The following is a 25,078-nucleotide window of genomic DNA, read 5'->3' on the forward strand; positions in this document are numbered from 1 at the left end:
TGATTACACACAGGTGGATTCTATTTATCATCATTAGTCATTTAGGTCAACATTGGATCATTCAAAGATCCTCACTGAACTTCTGGAGAGAGTTTGCTGCACTGAAAGTAAAGGGGCTAAATAATTTTGCACGCCCAATTTTCCAGTTTTTTATTTGTTAACAAAGTTTGAAATATCCAATAAATTTCGTTCCACTTCATGATTGTGTCCCCTTTGTTGTTGATTCTTCACAAAAAATTACAGTTTTATATCTTTATGTTTGAAGCCTGAAATGTGGCAAAAGGTCTAAAAGTTCAAGGGGGCCGAATACTTTCGCAACGCACCCTATTTTATTACAAATACCAATAATTAAAATGTATCATAAAAAACACATAGTGCATACAAGATGCTAGGGTTACTTTATTTGTATTTATGGTCACTCAGAGGAGCTGATGACCTGTATTGCTCAACAACAACACATATAGACAAATATGCAAATAATATCATATATGATGAAGGCCAGAAATACAGGATAGGGTCATGGGCATTTTGCTGTAAATTAGCTTCATTAGGAGACTAAATCCATAACCAACATGACATGCGTATAGCATTGCAGCCGATCAGCCAGAGTGCTCCTAGTAAACCTGAGAATAAGGAGGCCCAGCGGGTTGTGGACAGCAAAATGGAGCCCTGAAAAAAGTGGCCCAGATATCTGTTTGAGTTCAATAGGGAGTGCTCAAAATCATTCAATATGTGTCCAAAATGCCAGTCTTATAATGAAAAAAATGACACTACTGGATCGCTCTTGTCATATCAGCTTATCAGGAGAGGGGCTAGTAAAAACTGAGATTAATGGGTTATCCATCAGGCTATCCATCATCCATCAATTCTCTCTGTGAATTGTTTATTAGCTACTTTATTAGCTAGTGTAACTGAAAATACCCATATAACTTGTGGCTGGGAAGGTTAAAAGCCTCATTTAACCGTTGAAAGAACTTAATGAGGTTGATTTACTTAATGCACATAGGCTGTTTACTTTTAGAGAGAATTATGGCTTAGATTAGTGAATGTGGTAAATATTCACTTTGCAAAGAATACCCAATCACATGCAAGGGAGATTAAAAAATGCAACATGCTTGCTTGCACATGATTGAATTATGGAAGTCAGCATAAATTCACCTCATTCACTAAGCTAAGGGAACAATCCCTTGCAGAGGGAACATTTCCTTTCTTTTACAATGTTTTTATTGAAGAATTTCAAATAAAATACAAACATCTAAATAGAACATCTTCCATTTTCTGCCAGCATAGTACTAATTACATTGGTGCCTGGTCAATGTGAACAATATAGGAGAAACAAAACAGAACAATAAACACACAAAGCACAAAATATAGAGATGTCAGTGATGCCCCTGGAACATCCGAACACCCCCATTGGGAAATATCTGTGTCCGGATGGGGGCAAGACCAACCACCTCCACCAATTCTTAATGAGTTGTTGTTCATTCGAAAGTTATTATTACCTATCGCTATATTGTATTGTGTAAAAAATGAACTCGTAAGGCAGTAAACAAATTCCGAGGCTAGGAGCCTACAGCAGTTTAACAAATGGTGTAAATAATGCAAACAGTTTGACCCAGGATATGCTAAATTGTTTTAGCAGTCCGAGAAATCTATCCAGGGCCCAAAAAAAAAGAAGACAAAAGGGGTAAAAACAAAATATAATAGACTTCAATATGCCCATTTAGAGACTAATAAAAGGGAGAAACATTATTCCAAAATTGTGACCAATGAGCAATAATTGTCTCTACGTGTAGGCTGCTGGCTGTAGTCAACCAAGAAGGAAAAGCAGAAAAAGAAGGGAAAGGAAAGTACAAAGAATAGGGGAGTAAGATTAAGAAATCTAAGGATTGAAATTGATGGGGGGGAGAAGAAAGGAAGAGGGTGAAGAAAGACCCCACCCCGGGGGGCTTCAAGGCCGCCTCTGACGACCAAGCAGGATCCTCGCTTACAAGTCCAGAAAACGGGACGATGGGCCCATTGTTTAAAACTGGTCCAACTAAGGTTGCCAAATCTTACTAAACTTGTCTTTGGGGAAAATTTCCTTTCAAAGTGAACATTTGCCTTTAGTAAATTAATCCCCATGTGTTTATTAACTGGTTCACATGTTAAAAGAGCTAAGGAGGGAGGACTAGTACATGTTTTATAAAAAGCATGCCCTTTCATTAAGGCTGGGAATTTCAGCACTAGGTGTGGTGTAATCTTTGTTTTGTTTATTTGTATTGTTAACCTCCTATTGTTGAACGTAAAACAAATCTTTTTATGCATTAAGATAAAAAAGCCTTCTGTGTGCAGCAGCCTCTAATACTTACCTGAGCCCCATCTCTGTCCAGGGATGTCCACAAGTCCCTCGGCCGTCTGGGACTCTCCTTTCTGATTGGCTGAGACACAGCAGCGGCACCATTGGCTACTGTGGTTGTCAATCAAAGTCAGTTAACCAATCAGGAGAGAGGAGGGACGGGGCCGAACAGCAGCTCAATGTTTGAATGGACACATGGAGCTGCAGCTTTGCTCAGATGCCCCATAGCAAGCTGCTCGCTGTGTGGGCACTCCTCAGGTTGGAGGCGCCAGGAGCAGTGAAGAGGGATCTAAAAAGAGGAGGATTCAGGCTGCCCTGTGCAAATCTACTGCACAGGGCAGTTAAGTATAACATGTTTGTTATTTAAAAAAAAAAAACCACTAGACTCTACAATCACTTTAATGCTTGAATGCAGTTTTTCTACTTTGGTATGTGCTAGTTAATTGTACATAGGTATAATCAAAATGAATAAACTTTAAATTGGACCTTCATTTGGTGGTAAATGTTAAATTGCATCTCCTGATATTTTTTATTATCAAAGAATAACTAGCCCAAAATATATATATTTTTTAATCCTTCCTAAAACACACTTATCCTAAACAAAAGCTTTTTTTTAATCCAACCTAATAAATATTGACTCCAACTTTTGACCCCAGCCTTGACCCTGGCCCTCTGACATTAACCTAGATCAAGGTCTGATTTATCCTTTTTATTCTTATTATGCTATGTTGTATATTCTTCCAAATTCAGAAGGTTAAAGAGATTACAGGAGTGGGTTTACAGAGTGATGACTCTAAAAGCCAGTCACAGGCCATCATGGCGATCATGTGATCGGGAGCCAGTCCTCCATTAGTCCAATCATTAGTAAGAGACCTGGAGCTGTTGTTTATAGCCTAGTCTCCATGCTATGAGTACACTGTGGACTGCTCTTCCGACACAAATGCCAGTGTGCCTATATGCAGCATCTCTGAACAAGGGCCACCTTCGAGATGCCACTTAATATGTGTAACGTGTGCATCAATGAGTTAATTTATATTTAGACTTCAGTGAAATCTAACAAGGGTTTTCACCTTTTTCCTACCATATCCAAGCTAAAAAAAAAAAAAAAAAAGTTATGACTATACTTACATTTTAACTATATGCACATTTAATCCATAAATCCCCTATGTCTTTTCATATTTGTATAATGTTATTTACTATATTTCTGCTTAGACTTACTGTTTGCTTATCATATCTGTAAATATGCCTGGTACTAGCTTTCCAAATTATACTAAATTATACAAAATCGAGACAGAATATAAGAAATAATTGTAGTAAGATTTATTTTCATAATGTCTAAGCACCTTAATCTCTTACTTCATATCCCAAAGCTTTTATAATGAGGGCAATTTATAGCTAGTGGCTTATCAAAAATACCAAACCATTTTTTTTACCTGGCGGAATATAAATTTAGCCTCAAAATGTAAATATATTTATTGCAGATTGTTCTTCATTAAATAAACTGCTTTGACTTTTTTTATGCTTTCATCTTCATGTTCTATTCAGACCTCTTGTTAGTAGACTTTGTACTTTGGTGCTATTACAAAGCTAGACTTAGGAAAAAGCAGATTATTGTTAGTCAAGCATTATTTTTATGCTAATTAAAACATTTGAATCAAAACCCGTTTTTACTAATTACTTTACATGGATGGTATTAGTTATAATCAACTGGAAAATAGATCTTAAGCACATAGTTTATATATAGCCCTGTGTTACTGAGCTCTAAAATGCAGTTTAAATTTCATTTTAGCAAATGTTGCTAAGAGACCATTTCTAGTGTGGCAACTGCTTAAGGTCAGGTTTCAATCAGTCTTTGTGATTTGCTGAAACCTTGTTGAAGACCAAATGTCATCCTGCATTGATCTCTATAACAGCTGTATAAATGTATTGATTGTTTACATATTTTACCTTGTGAAATTACAAAAATAATCACTGGAAAATGCTGATGGGTCCTAGCTAAAAGGCTACTTTAAATCAAAAAAGTGCCTTTGGTTGTGAGAGTTTGGGTAAAAAAGTATTTATCTCAAAACTGACGTAAGATGTGAAACACCATTCCAGATATGCATTTAAATCTACACTACAGAAAAACAACTAAATACGCAGTTAAAATATATTTTATATTTCCAGCAATTATGTTACCTGGCACAGGATTTGTAATCTTGTTCAGCTAGTTTTGTGATTGCTTGCCACACTATACAGCCAGCAGGGTGATAGACTGCTGATTCTTTGTGCAGGGATTATACAGGTGGCTCACAAAGCTGTGAAGCTGAACCAGGAAATAAACAGCCATCTTCCTGGTTATGCAGTATTGCAAGGATGTGAATCACAAAACTGTCAAAACTGAATTATAAATTGTTGGTGCATAAAACAGTTCACATATATTTATACAAGCTGCAGTGCACTTGCCCTTGCTAGCGAGAAAAATATGTTTATTTTAAGTAACATATATTTAGATTTCAAAACCTCACAGTAATTGTGTTTTTAGAGAGCTTGCCCTTCCTTTATTTATATGACTACAGGCAGTTCCCGGGTTACAAACATCCGACTTACAAACATCCGACTTACAACTTCTATCTACAAACGGAGGGAGACAACAACAGGAAGTGAGAGAAAATCTCCCCCCTAGGAAGAGAAATTCCCTCCTGGAAGAGTCATCATGGGAAAAAGGTGTCTCCACTGAAGCTTTATTACCGATCGTGGCTTCCTCAACATCCCAAAATTTTCAAAATCCAATTTTCACAGGGACAGAAAGAGGTGAAATCTTCTGAACAGGGGCAAAGACAGCAAAACAAATGTTACAGGGGGCTGTTAACCCTTTCCTATGCTATCCAAAAAACTTAAAAATTACTTTTTCTGGCTGGAGCTACACTTAAAACATTTACCTGTTCCGACTTACAAACAAATTCGACTTAAGAACAAACCTACAGTCCCTTTCTTGTTTGTAACCCAGGGACCGCTTGTGCTGTACATACTATACCTGGTCAATAGAGCCAACCAATAATGACCAGATAAATGTGTTTGTGAAACACTGTGTAGTATTTGTTAGAACTCAAGGAATAAGTAGCTTTGCTTGGATGAGTTTTTACTAACTAAACACATTTGACAATGGTACAGAATTGAAAGGTATTAACTTTAGATCTAACTATAATGCTTGTATTACTCAATAAACATATTTGTCACTGAATATCATATTAATATAAATTGTAGGTAACGTGTTTCACAAATACAATTGCATCTATGAGGTTCAGTAGACTCATGTGTTATGTGGAAGGGATAGTCACTACTGTCTCTGATCAGGGTCAGCAACACATTATAGGAATATTATTGGTGGACCTATACATAAAGGAGTTGTAAGTTCAGAAGGATTTTATCTTTATTTTGCATTAAGATAAAAACCTTCTGGGTGCAGCAGACTCCCCAGCACCCCCTAATATTTACCTGAGCCCCATCTCTCTCCAGCGATTTCTATGGGTCCCTTGGCCATCCGGGACTCTCTCTCCTGATTGGCTGAGACACAGCCACAGCGCCATTGGCTCCCGCATCTGTCAATCAAAGTCAGTTAGCCAAACAGGGGAGAGAGGGGGCAGGGCCGAACAGCAGCTCCGTGTCTGGGTGGACACATGGAGCTGCAGCTTGGCTCGGGTGCTCCCATAGCAAGCTGCTTGCTGTGGGGGCACTCGACTGGAGGGAGGGGTCTTGAGAAGCAACAAGGGACCAGAGAAGAGGAGGATCTGGGCTGCTCTGTGCAAAACCAACTGCACAGAGGAGGTAAGTATAACATGTTTGTTATTTAAAAAAAAAAACGAGACTTTACAATCACTTTAAATTATAATGCTCCTTTTTACTTCTCATTCTAGACTATTTATGGGAAAAATAGTAAGAAGAAGTACCTGTACCTTTATTGCTCTTAGTCGCAAGGTTAAATACTGTAGCATTGGTCACATGGTCACTGTTCTAAGATCATGAAAGTTAGCCTTGTAGCTTTGCTGAGCACTTATCTATATTTATGCTAAATATTATGTGTCAAATGCTCCAGGATTTTGTATTGGAATGCACAATGTAGGGCATTGTGTTTTACACCCATCCATGGAAAAAGTATCATCTATTGTACATTTGAGGTGGTTTGTTCATTAGGGTGGGGAAGAACTTTGCATGTGAAACATTGGAGAATATTCTTACATACTAATGTGCAATTCTTCAGCATTTCTATGTTTTTTTAGTTTTCTTAAACCATTGCTGTGCAGGAGAAAGCAAACTTATGCGAGGCAGTAAGTGGCCTTTAACTGCACACTAATTTAGCAAGAAAGGTATGCCATGCCCCCTGAAGGCAATACCCAACCAGAGAGTGCCATTGTTACTTATTGCACCAGTTTTAACTGTCACTCTTTCAAACCTCTTTCATCTCCTCCCTTACCCCCTCCCACCCTTCATTTCAATGATCACTTCACAGATCAGATTCTCCTGATACCCGACAGCTGGTGGGGTTGTATGCAGAAGATATCTGGGCAGGGCAGCAGTGAGATTTAATAGTGTTTTGCTATATTATATTTGGTATTCCACTAATATGGATTTTGTATATCATGTTTAAGGAAACAGCTATTCCTTTAAAACATAACATGTACAGTTGGCTCCAACAGCTATGCAGATGCATAATAGTTTACTTAATATTGCTGATCTAGTACTTCAAAAATGTTATCACATAAAAATAAATGAAATGCATAGTCTGAAATTCATATCAACATCATATTCACAGTCATGAAGCAAGAAAGTGCTCAATTACTTGTGCTGAATTACATAATTATTGGAAGGCCTGAATAATTTAATTAAAGTGCATCAAGAGAACACAGCAGTGCTAAGAAAATCACCAAGTAAATAATCAAGTAATCTCATTATTCTCCTAAGAATTCCATTGCCTGATGTCTTTAGTTTAGTGGTTTAAGTCAGTTGAGGTACAGATACATTTGACAAAGGATATGAGAAATATTTAATAGGATGCTTGACTTTTTTGTTAGAATTTGTCAGCTTCTGAGTGTGATTATTTAGCTGTTAGTATCTGTAAAGGTTTGATCCATGGACCGCATTTCCATTATTTTAAATGTTTACATTCTCTCTATTTTTGGTCCTATCTTAAAAGGATATATATTTTATTATATACATTATTTTTATACTTAAAAATACAATTCAGTTTTATGTTTTTATCTTTTGGGTACATACATAAGAAATAATGCATGTGAACGGCTTATATTTATCACTTTCATTCAGCATGTAGAACTTGCTGGCGTAGGTTTTCTGCAGTGTATTGTTGCTGTACTGTAAAGGTTCTAAATAAAAAAAAAAATTATTTGATCCCCAACTATTTCAGTCAGAGGGAAAGATACCCCTTTCCTTGGATGCTAATTATTATTATTATTATTATTATTATTATTATTATTATTTAGTATTTATACAGCACCAGTAGTTTGCATAGCACTTTACAAAATAAAGGGATGCAGTACAATTACAATACAGTTCCATATAATATGGTTCAGAGGGCCTTGCTGTTGAGAGCCTACAATCAAAAAAGGAAGGGTCAAGGGTAATACTGTGAGGGGTGAGTTGATGGAAAAAGTAAAAGTAGAGTTTATTAAATGGAGGCAGGGCAGGCTTCCCTCAAGAGATTTCAAGGATTACCTAAAGGTGGACAGACTGGGAGAACCCAGGCAGATTAGGGTAGGTAAGTCCAGAGGATGGGAGAGGTCCTGTAGGTGAACAAGGGAGGGGGCAGCGAGGGAGCTAGTGAGCAGGAGGTCTCAAGAGGAGCAAAGAGGATGGCTTGGGTGATATTTTGAAATTAGGTTGTTGATGTTGCACAGGGCAAAATTGTGTATGGCTTTATTTGATATTGTTAGTATAAAGAGCAGAATCTTATAGGCTAAAGGAGTGATGTTTTGAAGTGCAGGTAGTCAGTTGTATCAAAGCAGCAGAAAGGTTGAAGAATAAGATTATGGAGTAGTGGCCTATGGTTTTAGTTATTAGTAAGTTGTTAGTAAGTTTTAGAAGGACAGTTTCTGTGGCTTGTTTTGGGAGAAAATAAGACTGAAAGGCATCAAGAAGTGTTATTTTTAGTGAGATGGTAGCTCAAGCAATTGTCGACTCAGCTTTCTTGATCTTCGGAGATATACAGGAGCAGGGAGATGACTGTTAGTTTGTTCAGACTGGTGGGGTCTAGGTGTCAGGTATGTAGGTGGGAGTTTAGCAACCACCTTTGTGGTAATAGGTAAAACGGTAGACATGGAACGTAAGGTGGGTGAGATATCTGGACAGTGGAAATCTCATCATTAACTGTTTCAATCTTGAAATGATCTCCTGTGCAGTGTATTATTTATAGGGTGAAAGCAGTGGAGGACAACGTAGTGAGTTAAAAATAAAATAGTTGATGAGTACTGCATGAGAGGGTGTGATGGATATGTGTTTTGAGACTTTTAATGTTGTCTGTTTGCCAAGGTTGTAGTGGTTGGACGCTAATTCTGTGTAGGCTGAGGGAAGTAAATGTGTTCAGGAAAGATGCGAGTGAGCTGTTGTAGACAGAACTGGCTAGTTGGGAGGTTTTTTCCTAGAGGTAGTCTGTTGCAGAATAGGGAGGAGAAGGGTTAAAGTGGGTAAGGTTTCCATTGTTAACTGTTTGTGTGTTGGAAGGATAGGGCTGTGCTGAATTACCAAATAGGCAGAATGGGAACCAGCTCATGTGCTGTTTAACCACATCCCACCCAGCCTATAGAAAAAAAATGGGAGAGCACTAAAACAGTGTATCACCCCACGCCTAGGTACAAATTATAAAAACTGTGTGTGACAACAAAATTTGTGATATTGCAGCAGCAGCTATAGGAACGGGTATGATTTTAGAAGAAATAGTCGTAGGGGACTATCTACAGTGCTTGCTGATGGCCTAAATATGATAAATATATAAATATGCTTATTGTAAATAAAAAGAAATATAAAAATATTACTAAAGTCTAGTGCAGTAAAAGTACATCAAGGTTAAATTGGTGACAATGGTATTAATAAATAAATAAATAACCAATAGAGCAAAGTTAATGTGTAAACATGAAGTCCATCAAAGTGACAAGAAAAAGTATTTTTCAAGATCTAAATCAAAGTGCAGGTGCTTTGTGCTCAAACATCCAAAAGTTTGTGACTTTTCGTGGTGTGGGTTCCTTTTCAAGTTAATGTGGTAAAGGTGGATCACTTACCAGAGATATTGGGTCTTATGTGCTGTATAGCACTAAGACCACACTCGCTTGTGGGCCTGCCAGGCCGGAGGTACTGGGTTCCCTGTGTACTCCTAGCGGGGGTGATGGCTCGATTCCTCCTCACCTAGTTTCCACTCCTCGGGGTATAGGGGCCAGGTTTGTGTAAAAAAAACAAATGCTCCAAAATAGTGTAGAAGGTTTTTAAAAATGTATTTCCTGCATGGGGTAAAAGCATATCCAAAGGTAAACTTTCCAGTGTCCTGGAAAGGAAAGGTAAAGATGTTTTAGGGTGGAAAGAATAAGATGCATACTGGGAAGGAAAGAACTGAATAAGGTGGAGGGAGAATAAGAGTCGTTTGCAGTATGTTTGGTTTAATACATTGTTGTTTGTTGTTAAATATCTTTCTGTACCTTCAGTGCTGTGCTAAAGTGCCCCCGTAACTTGTTCAAGATGGTATTTAGACAAGATGTTATATGCCAGTATCAACTCCAGTCTGTACCATCTCAGCCTGTGCCTTGCCCCTTAAAGATACTGTAAAGGGGTATTTATCAATTATTTAATCAAAAACTCAAAAAAGACACATAGCAAGTAGAGCAAACTTTGAACATTAAAGACAAGCTACAAGCTACACCTGCGGGGGCCTAAAAAAAATAATTATATATATATATATATATATATATATATATATATATATATATATATATAGTGGACTTTACTTCTGCTTTAAGAGCAGCAATGGGTATCATAAGGCAAACTCATAAGCAAGAAGTCAGTTTTAGGTAAAGGTGGCTGTATAGAGCAGCAATAATTACTGTAAGGCATCGTTGATGGTAAGAAGTCAGTTTCAGTTACAGTTGGATGTTAAGAGCAGCAATGCTTACTTACTATATAGCGAAATTAATGGAAAGTAGTCAATTTTAGCAGGAGCAATTTAAGCTAAAAATGGATGTTAATGATAGAAACGATCACTATAGGGCAAAATTGTGTTTTAATTACAAGTACAAGCAGTTTAATGATAATGCTGGGCTTTCTTGTTAAAATATTTTATACATGTAATGATGAAAAACTATATTATATTATATTATATTATATACAAGATTAGTTCATAAAACTCTAAAACAAACAATAATGCAAAAATACCTGGTGGCATTTTTCTTTCAGTATATGAAAGTGAGCTAGCATATTAAAATAAATGTAATAAAGTACTGGACTTGAAAAAAAAAAAACAGTCCATAATAGTGTCAATAAACACACTTTCAGTGAAAAAAAAAAATTGTAGTAGAAAAATTGCCAGAGTATACATCCTTAGTCTTTCCTGGGCATCTGGTTTTCTTTTTTGAGAAGATAAAGCACTCATAAAGCCTGAGGGGTCAATGCAGGTCCAGCCCAATGGCCCCAGATACTGTATATAAGAGATCTAAACAAGTGATTGTAGCACCATAGAGAGTGCTCCTTGGTACATATCCCTAATACAAGCTAGTAACAAACTAGCGATGCAAAGGCTACGGTTTTGAGCTGTCATTTTTTTTTTAAAACCATTATAGACCTCTTACAAATACATTAAGATTTTTTAAATCTGGCTCCCAGACATTCTTTGAATGTCTTCCTCATTCACTTAGGGTTATATTTAAAAAATATTCTATTCATAAAGCATTAGGTGGATCAGTGTCACACAGATCCATGAAAGCTGTACAAATTTTGGCTATATGTTTGGCTGAGGATTGTCAGCTCTATCTAACGGGCAAAATGCTCTACTGTATATTCTCATTTCAGGTTTTTTTTTTTTTTTTTAAACTATAGTGCATTTTGGCCACTAGATGGCACTGCTGACCATAGCAATCAATCTATTACAGAAATTACAGCCAAAATGTGTGCAGCCTGCTCGAATGTGTGTGACATTCATCCAATGAATGTTTTAAAAATAAACACCTTAATAACTGTCTGTAATACACTATATGAACACATGATTGTTACATTCAGACTAACTGCATTGGACTAACTGCAACTGCAAATGAGAAATTCTTCTTTGTTTGACAAAAATAAGTGTGTTTTTAGAAAAAAAAAAGTATCTCCGGTAATTAAAATTAAAAGAATAATGAATACTATTTTAACCACTTCCCATCCAGCGACATACCAGTACATTGCTGGACTTTCGGTGGTTAAATCGAGATTATGCCTACAGCTGCAGGCATCACCCCGGTACCATTTTTTAGAGCTGGCAGTTGGCTTTCTTGTAATAGCAACCAGAGCAGCTTACCAGCTGCTCTGCTGCTATTACAAGCAGTGGGAGGGGACATTCCCCCTCCCACCCCTGTCCATGGCTCTCTTGGGCTCTCCCGTCCCACTGGGAGATCCGAGTGGCCAGCTGGAACATCTGTTGGATGTCTGGACAGCTGCACAAAGCTGGGATCAGCTTTGATTCGCTGTTCGTTATAGTAAACCGGAAGCGATGACATGACATCACTTCAGGTTTATTTGGAAACTTTCGGCGACAGTTTTTGAAAATCAAAAGCATTTAAAAACCCTGATCTTGGTGTTTTGAATGCTTTTTAGTGCAGAGGAGGGATTTAGGGTTTTGTAGACCAGATCCATAAAGAGAAACTATCACATGATTATTGTTTACATTCCTTGTCACAGCAATAAAAGTAATCAAAAAATAAATAAAGCAACAGTGTAAAATAAAAAAATAAAAAAATGAATGAATGAATGAATTAATTAATAATTAAAAAAAAAAAAAAAAAAAGCTAAAGCGCCCCCTGTCCGCTCGTGTTTGTGCAAAGGCGAACGCGTGCTTTGGTCCTGCACGCACGCAAACAGGGATTGTCCCACACATGTGAGGTATCGCCGCAAACGTCAGATCATAGGCAGTAATTCTAGCACCAGACCTCCTCTGTAAATCTAAAGTGGTAACCTGTAAAGGCTTTTAAAGCCTCGCCTATGGATAGTAAAACGTCTTTTGTCGCCGTTGCATGGGCATATGCAATTTTAAAGCGTGACATGTTTGGTATCTATTTACTCGGTGTAACTTCATCTTTTAATATGTTACAAAAAAAAATCTGGTTATGTATTGTGTTTTTTTGCATTCAAATTTTAAAAAGTGTATTTTTTTCACAATAAATATTGCGTTTGGAAAATCGCTGCGCAAATACTGTGTTACAAAAAAAAAAAAATGCAAAACCCAATAATTCGCTATATACAATATGATCGAGTAGTGAATATTATAAAATGTTGCCTTCCCATACTATATGCGGATAAAATACTTTTAGAGATTCTCCAACAGGGCTGCTTTTTCCCGAGTAGGAAAGCTCCCACTTTGGGGCCTAATTGATAGTGCTGTTTTTGTATCTATATAAATCTGATCTTATTATATTTCTGTATGCTATGAGTAAGGCTATGGCCGGAAAGTGTTACCATTTTGCCATGTTTTAAACTGCTGTTATACTGGAATAAACTGCATAAAGACGAAGCATGCAGGGTGCCGGCCTTTTCTTGTTATATGGAAGCATTTGGACGTTGCAGCCTAAGCACCAACACTCCATATCCATTTCATCTTGTGGTAGAGCTAGGGTGAGTCTGCATCTACTCTAATTTATTCTCTAGAGCCTTTGCTTTAAAATATATATTTATAATGTTTAGGGGTTTTAGCAAAAAATACAGATTGTTATATGTGAACAAAAAGTGCCAGAAAAGGTCTTGACTGGAAGTAGTTAATGAAAAAATAAATGGCAAAATTTACATATCAATCTTTTGGATAAATTGTATTTGGCCTGTAAATCTGGTCAACTTCTTTTTCATTAGGCTGAAGTTCCCTGTTACCACAATGTAATTTGGGAATATGATTGATTAACCAGAATTTTAATTTCAATACTGCATCTGCATTTGTAACAAAATATGGTATACTGGTAAATCTTTCTGTTTATTTTTTATTCAATATTTTTGCTTTGCAACTCTTTCTTTTATTTTTTGTATAGTTTCACCTATGTAGCATAGCCCACATGGGTACTCAATTATGTAAATTAAATAATTGATCTGCCATGCATAATAACTCCTTATTTTTATGTCTGCCTACTGTGAGGATGAGTGAAGGAAACTCCCTCCTCCCCCCTTTATTTAAGGTGTAACAGTGAATGCATGAGGGACAGAAGAAAAATCCTGTTTGTTGGGGAGCTTAGAATGTGAGAGGGGACACTATAGTCCAGGGGTCTTCAAACTATGGCCCTCCAGTTCTTCAGGAACTACAATTCCCTATCATGCCTAGTCATGTCTGTGAATGTCAGAGTTCTACAATGCCTCATGGGATGTGTAGTTCCGCAACAGCTGGGGGGGGCTTGGTTTAAGGATCCCTGCTATAGTCTCTCTCTAGAAAGTCACTTTTACAATTTACCATTACAATAGGATTTTGAGAGGTACCGTATTTTTCGCCGTATAAGACGCACCGGCATATAAGACGCACCCAATTTTAAAGGAGGAAAATCTAGAAAAAAAAGATTCTGAACCAAATACTGCAGTAAAATATTTTATATCAACAGGTGAGGGTATAGGCATGGCACAGGTGAAAGTATAGGCATGGCACAGGTGATGGTATAGGCATGGTACAGGCATGGCACAGGTGAGGGTATAGGCATGGCACAGGTGATGGTAAAGGCATGGCACAGGTGAGGGTATAGGCATGGCACAGGTGATGGTAAAAGCATGGCACAGGTGAGGGTATAGGCATGGCACAGGTGAGGGTATAGGCATGGCACAGGTGATGGTACAGGCATGGCACAGGTGATGGTACAGGCATGGCACAGGTGAGGGTATAGGCATGGCACAGGTGATGGTACAGGCATGGCACAGGTGAGGGTATAGGCATGGCACAGGTGAGGGTATAGGCATGGCACAGGTGAGGGTATAGGCATGGCACAGGTGATGTTTTAGGCATGGCACAGGTGAGGGTATAGGCATGGCACAGGTGATGTTTTAGGCATGGCACAGGTGGTGGTTTAGGCATGGCACAGGTCGGCTTCAATCACTTACCTGCTCTCCTGGGCTGCCTGCGAGTCGTCCACGGCGCTGCTCCTCTCGTCCTCTTCTTCTGACGGCGGCGGGATTCCGGGAACCGTCCACGGCGCTGCTCCTCTCGTCCACTTCTGTCTTCTTTGACGGCGGCTCTCTTTCTTCCGGCGGGAAGGAGATCGGGCGGTGACGGTGCGTGACTGACGCACGCACTGGCACCGCCCCCATTGCGACGTCAGCAGGCAAAATGTGTATTAGCCGTATAAGACGCACCAACTTTCCCCCCCCAGTTTTGGGGAAGAAAAAGTGCGTCTTATACGGCGAAAAATACGGTAGTTAAAATGTTGTAATCTTAAATTTACATCAGTTTAATTTGACTATGAAATTCTGTTTGGTGAAAATAAAGGTTGTGGAGAGGTGCTGAGGTCCTTGAAGAAATGAATGTTTCCTTGGAATCCTCATCCTTCCTGGATGAAGAAGGCTGTCTGCTCAGTTCCTGTGAATAAATAAATAATGGATATTAACAAATAGAGAATGGAAAGGTCAGGAACAGTACAGGAGTATTCTTTTTTTTAAATATAGTGATATGGATACACATCCTCTGTATGTCAAGCCCTAGGACCAATTCAAAATGAACCTTTATTGAAATTCAACTAAAAATTATAAAAATATATGAAATTGAAGTGCGGGAGCAACAATCTCAACCTAATGAAGCTAAACTGTAGAAAGATGATTTCAACTGTAACATCATTTACTATTACACTTGTATTGTATTACAGAAATAAATAAACAGCAACTGATTAGCTTTTCAATTAAAAAATAAATAAAAATTAAATAATGGTAAGTCCCTTTTGATGTATATGTGCATTTAAATGTTTTTTTTTTTTTTTCTCATAGAATAGGTGTGGGTGCTCCCCCCTCTGAGTCAACCCAATTCCCTTTGTTTCATGCTGACCTCTGAGCACTGTCCCTTGGTTCCACCTCCTGCCCACCTCCCAGTACTGCCCCTTTTAGAGAATACAAAACCAAGTAATTTGTGTGGACTTTGTTGGTGCTTACAAGAAAAAACAATAAAATGTAGCAAGGAACAGAAGCCCCCCCCTTTCCAAAAATAGGGACGCCACAAAAATACCCTTCCCAGCAACAATAGGACCCACCAGCAGCCATAGATCTCAGGTAGCCAGCAACAATAGACTCCCCCTTCAACAGTAGATCCCTCGCAGCAACAATTGACCCCCCTTCCCAAGCAACAATAGATCCCCCATCAGCAACAATGGTTCCGTCAACAATAGTTCTGCCCAGTGGCAATAGATACCCCAGCCTCCACCAACAATAGACGCTCCAGCACACCCCCACACTCTTTGTAAGTACTTACATACATTCAGTACTGGAGGTGCCAGAATTATGTTTCTCCATATTCCCACTGAAAAAAAAGCCCTGTGCTTTTTATATTGAAGTTCGGAAGTCTGTTGCTAATATTTATTTGATTTTCTTTCTTTTTAAATACAGTTACACCTGAAACCTGAAAAGTGAGGCCTTAATGGTTCATGTGTATGCAGGTACCCTGCCTGGCTTAAAAAATAACCGCACTTTTAAATACATGGGCTTTTTTTTTTAAAAAAAAAGCAACATCAAACAACTTTGAAAATGTAACCTAAAATTTCTGCATTTCTATCCCTATGCTCGCATCACAAGTTCAGACCTGTGAAAACATTGCTTTGTCTGCAGTTTACTCAGATCAACAGTACAGTATAGAGCGTATCTACCTGCCTGATTCACATATCTTCAGTGCCAGGAGCCAAAAAGGATGATTTATAGTCTACACTACACTTGTAGGATCACTAGAGAAATAAACCAGAAACTGATAGAAAGAAAAAAGTACCTGTAAAAGTTTTGCTATGTCTTGCTTACCTCCCCATCTAGTATGATTCCAGACTGCCAGTTGTAGAAAAGCTGAATACATTTCTACATCCTTGTGTGTCTGAGAAGAGGCTACATTTTTACCACATTCACTAAGCTAAGGGAAAACTCTGCTGCAAAGTGAGAATTCCCTTTTAAATTGAACAGTCTATTTGCCTTTCCTGCAGCTCTGTTTATGTTACATGTCCTTTTCACAGCTTAAAAGACCAGATGTGAAGTCCTCTAAATAACATGGTTTAACCACTTACCGCATTCTAACGTACCGGTACGTCGGTACACTTTGCGGGGTTATACCGGGATGATGTCTCTAGTTAGAGGCATCATCCCGGTACCGTGGTTTGAAGCCGACGGTCGGCTTTCCGTCGGTAATGACCAATGCGGCTCGGGAGCCGCTCGATCGTTACCTGGGGGAGCGGGAGGGGACGTCCCCCCCCTCCCGCCGCCTTCCGTGGCTTTGCTCGGGGCTCCCGTCCCACCGGGAGCCCCGAGCACCCAGCCGGCATGTCCGCCGGCTGGATAGAGTCCCGATGAATGCCGGAAACGGCATCGATCGGGTCTCCGATGACGTAACCCGGAGGCGGCGTCCATGACGTCACTTCCAGGTTACTGTGCTGCAAAAGGCAGCAGTTTTGAAAAACGGCTGTATGCAAAAATGCCATTTTCTGCGTTTTGCATACAGGGAAGTGTAGTGGAGGGGTCGAGGGTCTTTTAGACCCTCGATCCCTCCATAAAGCGTACCTGTCACTACCTATTGGTGTCACAAGGGATGTTTACATTGCTTGTGACAGCAATAAAAGTGATCAGATTTTTTATTTTTTTTAAAAAACCTGTAATAAAGTTTAAAAAAAAGAAAAAATAAATAGGAAAAAAAAAATTTAGCTGCCCCCGTCACCGTTAGCTCACGCACAAAAAAAAAACCATATACGCAAGTCGAGCCGCGAATGAAATCGCTGTTCAAACCCCACATGTGAGGTATCGCCACGATCGTCAGAGCATGGGCAATAATTAAAAAAAAAAGAGCTACACTCTAACTCTAAACTGGTGACCGTTAAATAAATTTAAAGCGTCGCAGATTGAGATCTCTATTGACCGTAGTTTGTCGTCATCCCACGGGGGGCGCAATTTTAAACCGTAACATGTTGGGTATCTATTTACTCAGCGTGATATCATCTTTCACAATATACACAAAAAAATGGGCTAACTTTACTGTTTAGTATTTTTTAAATGCAGTGAAATGTGATTTTTCACATTTTTTCCAAAAAAATGGCGTTTTAAAGACCGCTGCGCAAATACCGCGTGACAAAAAATTTTGCAATGACCGACATTTTATTCTCCAGAGTCTTTGCTAAAAAAATATATATAATGTTTGGGGGTTCTAAGTAGTTTTCTATGAAAAAATACTGGTTTTAACTTGTAAACAAAAAGTGTCCGAAATAGGGCTGGGGCTTAAGTGGTTAAGGAGACAATCCCTCTGTGATAATTAGATGTACATGGGATTTCAGAGACTCAAGGGCTACCTTCTCCTGACCCTGGCTATGTTCACCAAAACAGCCAAGTGCAGGTGTAAACCTTTAAAACATTGCTCTTGAATTTTAAAAAGCAAAAGATGAAAAAACTGCTTAACCAGGGGCAAGTGGTCTCCAACAGCTGATGTTTTCCCCGGTTAGATGTTGGTGGATTCATATCTGCAAGTCTAGTCTTAAAGTACTGTATATATGAACTCTTACCATATAAAACACATACCGTATTTTCCAGCGTATAAGACGACTTTTTAACCTCTGGAAATCTTCTCAAAAGTCGGGGGTCGTCTTATATGCCGGGTATCGTCTTATAGGCTGAAACTGGAGAATATGCGGTGGAGGGGGGGCTCAAAAACATCGGCGGTATGCCCGGGGTATGGAAAAAAGAGAGCGAGAGTGGCTATGTGACCAGATGTGTCGGGAAAACATGCCTCTTTCACCCGTCTGACCAGCCCGCCCTTGTATCCTATTACTCTACCTTCTTCTCTGCATCCCTGCGTCTCGCTCCTGAGGCCTGCTAGGTCTCCCTGTGAGAGTTGGCATCCCTGCCACAAATGCGCATGCGCCGGATTTCGGCAGAATAAGCCGAGCGGCGAGCCGTTACAGCCGCATATTAACTCTTAGATGACGGAGCTGCATGGATGGATGGCTACATCGGGCAGAGAGGAGAGGAAGGTGAGCAGTGTGGAGTACGGAGATATGGACACTGGATCATCATGCAGGGATAGCAGCTTTCAGATAGCAGCTTTCATGGGGATACAAAGCTTCATGGCTACAGCAGGGCAGAGAGGAAAGGAAGGTGAGCTGTATCGGCTCAGCGCTCGGCTTGTAGTCTTATACGGCGAGTATATCCCAAACTCTATATTTTAACTGGAAAAGTTGGGGGTCGTCTTATACGCCCAGTCGTCTTATACGCCGGAAAATACGGTACATTACGACCACCTAACTGAAAATATATGTCGTTTTTGCTTTAAATACCTGGTTTATGGCAGCAGCTAGCTGTCAGTATCCTTTTTTCAGTCAGGCGGTCGGCTTTCAGATAAAAGTAATCCCGGCAGTGGATTCACCATGGGATCACTTTTATAGGCACCCCCCCACCCACCGCAGTCGTCGGTAACCTGGGAACCGATCTAGTGCAGGAAATGGCTAGGTAGGAAGCCGTGTGAGGGCAAGATAGCCCCCACTTGGCTCTATGCATTTGCATGTTCAAACAACACATGTGAGGTATCACTGCAATCATTACAGTGAGAGCAATAATAACCTCCTCTGTAACTCTAAACAGGCAACCTGTACAAATGTTTAAATCATCGCCTATGGAGATTTACAGGTTCCGTAGTTTGTTCCACGAACGTGCGCAATTTTAAAGCGTGACATGTTGGGTATCTATTTACTTGGAGTAACACCATCTTTCACAATGTACCAAACAATTGGGCTAACTTTAATGTTTTGGTTTAAACAAATACAGTGTGACATAAAATATTGCAATGACCACCATTTTATTCTTTAAGGTCTTTGCTAAAAAAAAAATAAAAATATATATATATAAATTATATATAAATATATAAATAATGTTTGGGGGTTATAAGTGTTTTTCTAGCAAAAAATACTGATTTAATCTTGTAAACAACAAATGTCAGAAAAAGCCAGGGTCAGCAAGTGGTTAAATTATAAATGCAAGGCAAAACACATCAGTCATTATAAATATCTTTTTTTTTCTCTTTTTATAAAATTATCATATAACCTACATAACCTCTGTTTTCAGCAGCATAAGAGCTGGGGATGGAGACTCCAGGAGGGCATGCCCACAGGAGACAAAGAAAGAGCAATACACTGATCTTTCCAGTGAAGAGATGTGCAGAAGGGTGTGTCAGCACAAGGTCACTGAAGGACAGGCAAGCTGAGCTCCCAGTACACCTAGAAAACTGACCATGCTGGGATGGATGTGCTTCTATGTCTAGCAAGGTCAGTTTGAAATAGAAAAGCAGGGGGTTTGGCAGGTTTGCCTGGTATTTCACACAAAGGAAGCAATACATATAGAACAGGATACTTTTTTAACAACAGACACATAACAGTTATATTAAATGTTGTGGTAACAAGCACTTTATTGTAACTGTTTAAGCACAACATCTCCACAATGCTCTTGTGTAACATAGATCAGATATCTTTACAATGGAAGGGGCACCTCTAAAAGTGCACGTCGGGTATCATTTTTCAGGCAGAATATAACGGGGTGCAGTTTACCTCTAGCTGCCAAACTAAGTTAAGCAAAACATGTACAAATAAAAACATGAGGGGACGTCACATGACAAATAAGTAATACAAGCTAAAACATATGAAATTAAATAAAATGTGTAATAAACTAAAATTTTGGCTATTTTGCCATTGGGGTGTTCCCAGTTTTACTTTTGTTCTATTTTGTGTATATCATTAACAATTTAGGTCTAATATATAATTAAATATGCTTACTGGATTCTAAAGTTTTAAAAGACCTGTATAAACTGGGTTCTTGTCACCACCAAACTATTTGTTGATATGACTGATCTTTAGCATTACTACTAGTATTGCCATTTTTCTCAACTAGAGAATGGCCATCAAATTTTCAGAAAACAGCTAAGTACCAAACCCCCTCACAAACTTAGATTATTTCCCCACTCCCTTCATAATGTTGCATTGACTGATATTTCTGATTTATATGATATTTTAGATACAGGTAGTACTTAACACAGTTACCTTTAAGAACTAATGCATAAACAAGCCCTATTTTGTTAAGTTTAAATACTGATTCTTATATTGTGTAAATTGTCATGATCCACATTCCCAGCAGAGCTTGGACATGAAATCCTGCCTTTTTTAATGACCAAAGATTCCTCTTCTTTAATTAATGAGTTGATTTTCATACCAGCAAGTCAAACTATGTCAGAGGCTCCTACTATGAAAAACAGTGGGCTGAATTATTTGTGGTAAAGAACTGTGAAGGAAGAGGTGATTATTTCCTTTGAAAAGCCACATGCACACATCAGTTAGTCACATAGTACTATACCAATTATTTCACAAACTGGGGAAGGCAATTGCTAACAATGTATTATCCTAAGGTCATTAAGAATGTCAAGCAGATCAAACCATATTAAATGATGCATTGGTCGCCCAGCTAATTTAAGTCTTTAGAACAGCCTAATTCCAGCTTAAAATGACTAAGTTTTCAAAAAAGGAAAACCATCTGTTTACATAATACACTATTTTATAATACAGTATCCAAAAAAATGCATCTGTTGGGAAAAACAGATCACTATCACTATCACTGCACTCACTATGGTAAAAAGGAACTCCAGGTACCTGCAATATGCTTTTAGAGTACCCCATGGTGCCATAAACACTGGGTACTCTAAAATGCAAAGTGCCAATCAGCTTCCAAGTCAATGGCTCTGTACCTTAGTATTGGCTGTGATGGTGTCCTACCATTGTGATGGGTCTGTTACTAAAGTCATGATGAAAGAAGAGGAAAGCCAGAATGTCCTATCAGAAAGGCAGATGGCATTTTGAAACACAGAAGATCCCAAGTTATGGGCATTCCAGTCAATCATGGTGTAACACTACTTGTTTTACCTTCACAGATTTATTTTAAGTACACGTCATCCTCATCTAGGAGAGAGAATAGGTGGTAGGATGATACTAAACAATGCAAAAAAGGAATACAACATATTTGTAAGAGATGATAAAATGAGTTTTGGTAAGCAGGAGGGAGGAGGAAGGAGATGAAGTGGGTTTAGATTTTGTTAAATAACCGGCTTTAGGTATTGATACAAGAATTCACAGGTTTTAGGGGGATCAAGGGTACCACCTCCCATTAGAAATAGACAATTTTAAAGAAAATATACTAAAAGGGATTTAAAGAGGCCAACATCTTAACTCCAAAAAGGTATAATAAAATGTAAACAATTGTATTACTTTGCAAACATTATTTACAGTATTGGTCATAAAACCATCACTGAATATCCATGTGGCTTAAAAGGATGTGCAGTGAACGTCAGCTCTACATGTTTTGCCAAAATTTTGGCGACTTATGAGTAATACAAAAGATGCCACTAAAAATGAGTATACTGAAATATTCATGTGTAAACCAACTATCATGAGTATAAAATTCATAACAAGGAAACAGTATACAAGAACATATACAGATTGGTCATTTGGAGGTTTGTCTTACCAGAGGTGCCCAGAAGCACTGAATAGTTGAAAGATAGTCATACGCTGTTCACAATCACTGTTCAGTGTCTTTTGGTTAATCTTCAAAGACAGTGTAGCACTGCCCAATAAATGATTTAGTAGCAGAGTTCAAAGCCATTTCAACAAAATATTTTGACTTGTGGGATCTCATGCAACCACCACAATGCAGAAATTCTGGAAAGATTATTAGCATTTAATAAAAAGATGACAGTTACATGATTGCTGTGAAATCACTGTTATTGAGTAAGCCATAAACTTATGTAGAAGCTACATTGCGTGATACTGGGTGGATGCTAAAGGTTTAAATTGAGCAGTTTACTTTAGAATACTTTGAGAATTAAATATATACATTTTTTATAATAATAGATATTTGTTTAATACATCTAACCATATCAAGAATTTAAAGTGATTGTAAAGGCACACACTTTTTTACCTTCATGCATTCTATGTAGTCCCCCTAATATCTAGTAGTAGTCCCCCTAATACCTACCTAAGGCCCATCTCGATCCACAGATGTGCACAAGAGCCTTAGCTCTCTGGGGACTCTCCCTCTTCATTGGCTGAGACAGCAGTGGGAGCCGTTGGCTCCTGATGTTGTTAATCACAGCCAGTGAGCCAATGAGAAGAGAGAGGGGGACAGAGTCGCTTCTCTGTGTGTGAATAGACACACAGAGCAGTGGCTCGAGAGCAAGCCTGCCTGGGTGCCCCCAGAGCAAGCAGCTTGCTCTGGGGGAACTTGGCAGGAGGGAGGGGCCAGGAGTGCTGGTGGGGAACCCGAGAAGAGGAGGATCTGGGCTGCTCTGTGCAAAACCACTGCACAGAGCATATAAGTATAGCATGTTTGTAATTTTTTTTTTTAGAAACATTGCCTTTAATATCACTTTAACCCTTTCATGCTTGATATTTGTATCTAAGGTTTCCCCAGTGGGATGACAAATGCCAAGGATATATTAATACATTTCCCCTCCTGCAGTCAACTGCTCACTGTCTTTGACAGGCAGGGTCCCTACTGATGCTTTAAGCTCTGGCATAATTATCACATGGAGGCTGGAGGCTCCACTGACAAAAATTAAAGGCTTGAGCACCCTCCATTTAATAGTGTAACTAACCGATACATTTTCACAATTAAAATAGATAATACATTAAAAATTGATTTTTTTTTTTACAGTTTAAGTGTTTGTAAGTCAATAATAAAAACTGAATATATTTTTTGTTATTATTCTAAAATTGTATTACTATTATTACACAGTAAACCATATAAAATTGTAGTTTTGCTAAAAAATATGAATACAGTTTACAGCAGCAAATTAGTTATAGAGTTCTTGTTAAGTTAGCAGACACATAATGACACATCCAAACATGTAGATATGGACATTTAGGCATCAATGATCACTGATTACAAAAAAATGAAATACAGTTATGGTCTAAAAGCATCATTATCGAAATAAAAAAAAGTATAAAAAATATATTTATTGCAATTTATTTTACATTATATTTATTTTAATTTCCAAATAGCAAAATCCCCATTACACAGTGGCTTCCCTCACTTCCCTGAATCCTTTGGCAATGCTGAAACAACATGCCGCTTACTACATTTGCATCAGCTGTAGTAAACTGGAACTACAGCGTGATGGGTGGGATACTCATAGCCTACAATGCCTAGATCCACCTTTGTCCACCTTCATGTCACTCAGAATTGCTTTTAGTTATACACCGCACTGAATAAACATGCACAGTGGGTCTTGAAACCTGTTGTTTTCGGAGTAAGACTGGTCATAGGTTTATGGTTTTTCGATCAGCCAGCAGGCTGATAAAAATAAATAAATGAATGAATTTCCTTGTGCACCATTGTATTCTGACAGCGAGACTCATCTGCTGTCAGAATACACTGACCAGCAGCTGTAGTTAATTGGCTGCAGGGTGCAAGCATGCATAGGAACTCTAAGCATAAGTAATGATTTACTCAGGCAATAACATTTAGGGGTTGATTTACTAAAACTGTAGAGTGCAAAATCTGGTGCAGCTGTGCATGGTAGCCAATCAGCTTCTGTCTTCAGCTTGTTAAATTAAACTTTGACAAAAAAAAAAACAGGACACTGATTAGCCTTTATGCAGAATTAGTATTCATAGCTTAGCTGTAGCAGAGCAGTGGTAGGACGCAATGATTTAACGATTTTAATTTTTAAGTAGCCTTTAGTTGTACTATAATATGCACTTCACTGTTTCAATTTTTTTAAGCATTGTCAATTATATAGGAAGGTTCTGAGAATGGCTGAGATACAGTTGGCATATCATAACTGTGCGAGCAGCATGATAAAATTCTGATGTTCAGATGCTCATAAGGCTGCCAGGTATTCCGTTTTCCAGATGATTTTACAGCTTACACAGTAGCAATGAAAAAAAAAAAATCTGCTAAAGCAAAGTAAACATTGTCAAGTGTATACAATAAGAAATGGTACTCCGAAACAGCTCATTAGGGAATTAATTATTGGTTGATTTGCCCTCTTACTTCAGTAAGACTAATTTGGTAGAAGATAGTGCTTCTTCATTCTCTAGGAGACGCTGGAAAAAAGATTGTATCAGCAATAGAAAGAAGCCTGAAAGCCAATATCACTGCAGTTGTTACACTATTGGCACTTGGATTAATCCTCACTTGTGATGCTAGTTATAGCAATATGCGTCTTGTTGAGATAATGTCATAATGATTTAAATGGGAATTAGTAAACGGATCACAGCTTTTCTGGTGTGAAAATGAATTTGTGTTGAAATTAATATTTATTACATTTTTAATACTACCTTTTGCTGTGTTCAT

At 38.5% G+C, this 25,078-nt stretch overlaps 1 protein-coding gene across 5 annotated transcripts in view; it reads left to right on the forward strand.

The window, feature by feature from the left end:
* Positions 1-25,078, forward strand: part of NLGN1 (neuroligin 1) — a 1,016,073-nt gene that overhangs the window by 772,467 nt on the left and 218,528 nt on the right. The gene's annotated exons all lie outside the window — the stretch shown is intronic.

The sequence above is a fragment of the Pelophylax lessonae genome (genome assembly GCF_965119305.1).
Source record: "Pelophylax lessonae genome assembly, chromosome: 3".
Taxonomy (NCBI): domain Eukaryota; kingdom Metazoa; phylum Chordata; class Amphibia; order Anura; family Ranidae; genus Pelophylax; species Pelophylax lessonae.